At 39.5% G+C, this 6,116-nt stretch overlaps 1 protein-coding gene across 9 annotated transcripts in view; it reads right to left on the bottom strand.

Moving 5' to 3' along the window:
* Nucleotides 1–5,447, bottom strand: part of LOC130432132 (sorbin and SH3 domain-containing protein 1) — a 41,002-nt gene extending 35,555 nt beyond the window's left edge. For 2 of the 9 annotated variants that reach the window (XM_056761391.1, XM_056761390.1), the window contains exon 1: nucleotides 5,305–5,443. The gene's annotated coding sequence lies outside the window, so the exon portion shown is untranslated. Of the gene's footprint in view, nucleotides 1–5,114; nucleotides 5,193–5,304 lie in introns of all 9 variants that reach the window. The other 7 variants (XM_056761386.1, XM_056761385.1, XM_056761387.1 and 4 more) reach the window with 7 other exon arrangements.
* Nucleotides 5,448–6,116: the final 669 nt, after the last annotated feature.

The following is a 6,116-nucleotide window of genomic DNA, read 5'->3' on the forward strand; positions in this document are numbered from 1 at the left end:
TTCTGTCATGGCCTGTTAATGAATAACAGCGTAAGCTTCTATAACACAGCTGAAGGTCAACATGTACTGGACAGCTCTCCCTGACTGCTGTCCAATTCCGTTATGCCAGCCCCATTAAAATGATAAAAGAGGCATCGCAATCAATAGTACCATGATATTCCACCCAAGAATCTCTGGGGTTTGCTTCATTCTATTTCCATGACTGCTTCGAAAGAGTTCAGCCCTAATACACAAAAGAGATCTACAAGGGGCCTGCTGGAGCCGGAACGTTGGGGGGGGGCTTGTGTTACATAACAGAGTTTGACTTCTGCTTTGTAAACAAATGGCAGAGTAAAGCTCACCAGGATCACGGCACAAAGCTCCAAACATGGCTTGAGAAGAGTGCTTTGGGAGAACGACGGTGAGTGTTTAATTGAGAATACCCCTCAATAACGTAAACATCTAAAGCAGACACTGGAGTGAGGACTCGACTGTCCCACGCTGCACACATTTCAACAACCACATCATAAAAGGAAATGTTTGCAGCTTTGTTCAAGCATAATTTATCTATACATGTCTTCATTCGGCCTGTGATATCAGTGCCAGAGAAGCGACGTAACAAACCTCTCAGCTGAATCCCAGGATTGTAGCAAAGTAAAAAAAAATAAAAGGGATAGTTCCCTCAAATTGTTTTAACTAAAACTATATAAAACCTTTTCTTTTGTGGAACACAAAAGATATTTAGAGAAATGTTTTAGTGGTTTTGTGTCCATTCAATGGAAGTCAATGGGGTCGATCTGTTCGGTTACTGACATTATTCCAAATATCTTCCTTTGAGTTCATCAGAACAAAGAAATGTATACATTTTGGAACGATCTGAGGGCGAGCACATGAAGACAAAAATAAAAATTATTCCTATGACCTAGCTTTATCACTATATCACCACCACTATCAGGCAAAATAGACCTACAGCACAGTTGGAGTGCAGTTGCTGAGAGATATCATCACAAACAAAGCGATAAAACATGCATCACTCCCCCTAAAATAGGGTGACATTTAAAAAAAACAGCCCAACATTATGTCACAGAACACAGAAGCCTATTATGTCTGGAAGACGTGAGGACTTCACAGCTGTGCATGATGAGTCAAAGTCTCCTGGCTTGGATCTCACAGGCCCCTGCATTTGCTGACTGGGAGAACAGGCAGTCACGGTGAAGGTGGGGGAGTGGTGGGGGGGCATGGCGCATAAACAGCATCAACAACGGCTTGAGCCAGAAGAAAAGCTTTTGTGTGCAGCATGGATGTTCTAGAAGGACAGATGAGGCAATGATAATGAGATTCGCACTTGGGCTACAAAGCAGTGTGTAATGACAGGCCTTTCTGTCAGCTTGCATGTCGATGAGTGATACAGATTGTGAGAAATTGTGAGTAATAAAATCCAGCTCAGACCGAGATTTGGGATACTGATTTATGATATACTAGTAAACGCCTCAAAATGTGAAATAAACACATACATTGACCATGGATACATTAATTGATCTCAGTGGTTAAAATAGTTACATGGTTTAATACACCAATACAGTAACAAACATGTCCAAATACTATTACATGATGAAATAATCAATCATTATTCTAACAACCACAACTAGAATGCACACGATATCGTGCAACCTTAAAAAAAATGTGCAGATAACAATCACTATTCAGACAAACTGCCATTTATCAATTATAAAGCATTATAATTTGGACGTGATATGTATATGTTTTCCCACGCATTTCTTCCCAAAAGAGTATGCTCTTTGAAAAGTTTTAACTAAGTTAAGCATTCTAAAGCTGCAAAACCATGATGAACAATCTTACAGCCAATGGAGATTTTGTAGGTCCGACTAGGAATGCAGACACAGACAACTGCTGCAGAGCTCTCTGTTATGTAGCTGGTGCCTGATAATTTTGTCAGGGGATGTCGACTATTCCACCACACCTAAAAACAGCTCGATGATAATCCAAACATTTCAAGTGCTTCCCTAATGGTGGCCAACATGGCAACATGATGGATGACCCAAATCTGAAGTGTATAGCAATACCATCAGAACAGACTTTATGAAGAATGCCAGGCCCATGCTGTGCACAGCAAACACACACACGCCTATGCTTCCCAATGATTATTAACATGTTACCTTAAGATCTGCCATATCAATACTCCTAATGTGTCCCAGCTACGTGTTACACGGCTCATATTTTAAAATAAATTAAACGGATGACATGTTCTTTTCACATTCACTCTAAATATGAACCGCATTCAAGCAATGCATTCTCATTAGGCAAACACCGTCCCAACACTGACCTCACACCAGCTGGCCTACAATCTGTCAGAGCAGCAAGAGGTGAACAGAAAAATCTGTCAGCACAACACAACCCGAAACAGAGACTTGATGTTTGCGTTAGCCTGCCGGTTTATGCACACAGACCTTGAAATGTGTGCCACTGACAGAACATAACGGCTCGCACACATTGAAAGTACCACTCAAAACCACAGCCAATAGGGCTTTAAAAAAAGAAAAGGGGAAGATAAAGGTTGCTAAGCAACGTGGGGTAACATTCACAACGGGGCGGATGAGAGGATGGGTCTGGTAAAAAATCCAGTCAAGGACAACTCAATTATTGGGTTTACAGTAAAGAAAACAATGTACAATGAAGGCTCTGAAATCAATGAAACAACTTATATTACTGGACAGCCTTGATTGAATTATGCAGTGAAGTATTGGAAATCACATCCTTTCGAAACTAAAACATTTTGATTGTTCGGGATATTTTCATGTGTCTGCTCTCTGAATAAGACAGCACAGCACATATTTCATATTTAGGCAAGCTTTTGTAAAACATAACAGGATGTACAATTAATGCAATATTCCCCAAATCCTGTGAACGTGAGTGGCTCAGTGACTCCATAAACAACCCTCAATGGGATGCCAGTGATTCTAATCCCTCTCAAAGCACTTACACAGTCCACTGTTGTGAAGCTAAATGCTTTATTCCAGTCACTGTCATATTCCCGCTCTTATCTTCTAATTCATTTCTGGCTCTCTTCATTCGGAGCGAACAACCAATGAAAGAACGTGCCTAAGCATCCAATAATAAAAATGCAATGGCTCATTTTAGGTTCTCAAGTGTTCAGCGAAATGTGGAGTGGCAGCAAATGAGACTGGGGAGAAATTGAATAATGGCGCATTATTTGCAGTCAAATCATGCCTGGGGATAACTGCAACGCTGAAAGAAAGATACCAAAAACTTGAAAGGCATTCAGAGTGCAGTCGTATCAATGCTTACAGAAACAGACCTGCTTTAAAAGCATGACGTATTATTATTGTAAAAAGGTTGATTCTGAAACATGATGTAACAATGTGATGATCCACTAGAAGACCACCAATGTGAGAAGCATTCACTCACAAGACAATTCGTTTAAACATTTAAACAGTGTTTCAGGACTAATCTTTTGGGTGCCTGTTCACCACACAAGATAGTAACATGAGTCCACACGAAGATTATAAAATATTAACGGCCCTACACAAATTATTCATTACCTGTGGAAGAGACGGCTTCCAAAGATGCTGGCAGCAACTTCACCCAAATGTTGCAGTCCCTCACCTGCTTAAGATTTTAATGTTGCTCACTTCCTCTTTGCTGAAATTCTATATATCGACAGTGCCAGATGATGATAATATCAGTGTATCTGGCACAGGTGCTTAAAGGTCATGGCAGATTATATCACTTTGCTACATAGTGCCACAAATGTTGACATTGAGTAAAAAAAGTTCAGCTTTGCAGTCTCAGTCGAATTACCGCAAATATTAACATTTCATAAATGCTTAACCTTTAATAAAAAAAAAATAACATTTTGATGCGTGAAAAGAACCATCTTTTTAAATTTAATGTGAGTGATTTCAATGTTGTTCTACTGTCATCCTCATGTTACTATGGTTAAACCACTGGATAACCTTCAAATGGAAATAAGACAGCTCAAAGCTAAACAAAATAAATTGGTCTCCATTTTTAACTTCCCTTGGGATTTTCTAACACTGTACAGTATGTGGAGTTCGCCAAAACACTTTTTAATGTTACTATTATAACCCCTGTTACAGTACAGCATTTGATACCTTCTGGTTTACAGACCAAATCTTTGTACCTAAATCCTAGGTTAAATTATCTTGAAGAAACCCTCTCCAGCTTTAATGTTTAAACATTACACAAACCATAAAGATACCACAACCATTGTCCGCTCATCACAAACAGACCCTGTCCAACCAAGTAACAACTTTTTAATGCATTTGTTTAATACTTTGTTTTTAAAGATCAAATAAAAAGAAACTAGGTTTGGGTTTTTAAGTACTGATGGATGCCTGTGTGGTAGACAGGCCATTTTTTACGAACATAAAGTGAATTGCATTAAAATGACCCCCCTCACATTTAAAGTGACACGTCACCCAAAAATGAAAATCCTGTCATCATTTACTCACCTTCAAGTAGTTCCAAATCTGTATAAATTTCGTTGTGCTGATGAACACAGAGAACTATATTTGGAAGAATGCTTATAACCAAACAGATTATCTTGCCCCCCATTGACTCCCATAATATAAAAATAGTGTGTTGAACACAAAATAAAACCTTGGAAAGCTAACAACAAAATATCTTCCTTTGTGTTTATCAGAACAAAGTCATTTATACAGATCTGGAACAACTTGAGGGTGAGTAAATGATGACAGAATTTTCACTTTCGGGTGAACTGTCCCTTTAAAGCTTCTTCATGTCTTAGCACACACTACAACAGCACACCTGCCTCTTTACAGAGTTCTAGATAAACTGGGTCCTGTTTAATGTTTCACGGCATCACTGAACTAAAGGTCTCGTGTATTGTCCATTCCCTGCTCAACACATCGAGTCAATCCTTCCTTATTTGGATGTCAAGTGCAGTGCAGAGATGAGCAGCGCAATACAAATACACTGAATCGCATCTGGTTCAATAACACTCTCAAGTTAGCCTTTTAACAACACCAGTGTTATTCTCAAATGTCACCCTCTTATATGGTAAATATAGAACTATGAAACATCGCAATTGTGCTGAAGTAACAAATACTAACCCACGTTGCCGCACTTCTGCAAAGCACCCTCAGTGTATCTGCAACGGATGATGGCTGCGGTTATAATAACCCCCGGGTCTTAAAACGAACCAAACACGCAAACTTTTCATTTTAGTTGAATGCAAAATGTTGTTCAACCTCCAAATGCTGGAAATATGACGGAATGAAATATGTGGGGGGAATTACTCACCTTCCCAAGAAAGCAGTCCAGGTTTTCGTATTGATAAGGGTGCCGCACGCTGCACAACTGAGTGACCGTCACAGCAGCGCGATGCTGGCCCGCGCGTGGACCCCACCGCCCATTGGACTCGAGGGGGTGGAGAGGGGCGTTTGGAGGAGGCACATACTGTACATGTTTACATCTCACTATAATGAAACCTTACTGCAACAGAATGTTCACACAAACCGAGCATTTTAATAACAGTCACTTCTTTTAAGAACGCGCATCTAAACTCAATGTAATTACATTATCTGTCATCTTAAACGTAATGTCAAAACACAGGAGTGTATAAAGACTAAAGAAAACAATGTTTTGAACATTAGAAACCGCCTATAACATTTATTATACATATACACTCGGTTTAGCAATACTCAAAGAGAATAGCTGTTATAGACAATCAATTTGTTTTACATGTAATACGTTAATTTCAAGATTTTTTTACGTCCAGCATATTGTCCAAAAATAACATTAAGAGATCAAGTGCGTTTATGTCTAGAACCCCAGAACAAATCTCCCTTCGAGTCCAATAGTGGGTAAATATGTGCACTTCTCAACAATATCCGCTAGAGGCCGCTGGTTACAAACTGAGCAACGCTACTGTGAACATGGATGTCTATGGCTGTGAAAAGGAAACTGGACTTTGAATGTGAAGATCCACTTAATGAAGTGATAGTTCGCACAAAAATGAAAATTCTGTCATCATCTACTCACCCTGATGACTTTCATTCTTCCGCAAAGTACATTTTGAAGAAAGTTGGTGTCCAAACAGCACTGACCCCCAT

The sequence above is a fragment of the Triplophysa dalaica genome, chromosome 11 (genome assembly GCF_015846415.1).
Source record: "Triplophysa dalaica isolate WHDGS20190420 chromosome 11, ASM1584641v1, whole genome shotgun sequence".
Lineage (NCBI taxonomy): Eukaryota > Metazoa > Chordata > Actinopteri > Cypriniformes > Nemacheilidae > Triplophysa > Triplophysa dalaica.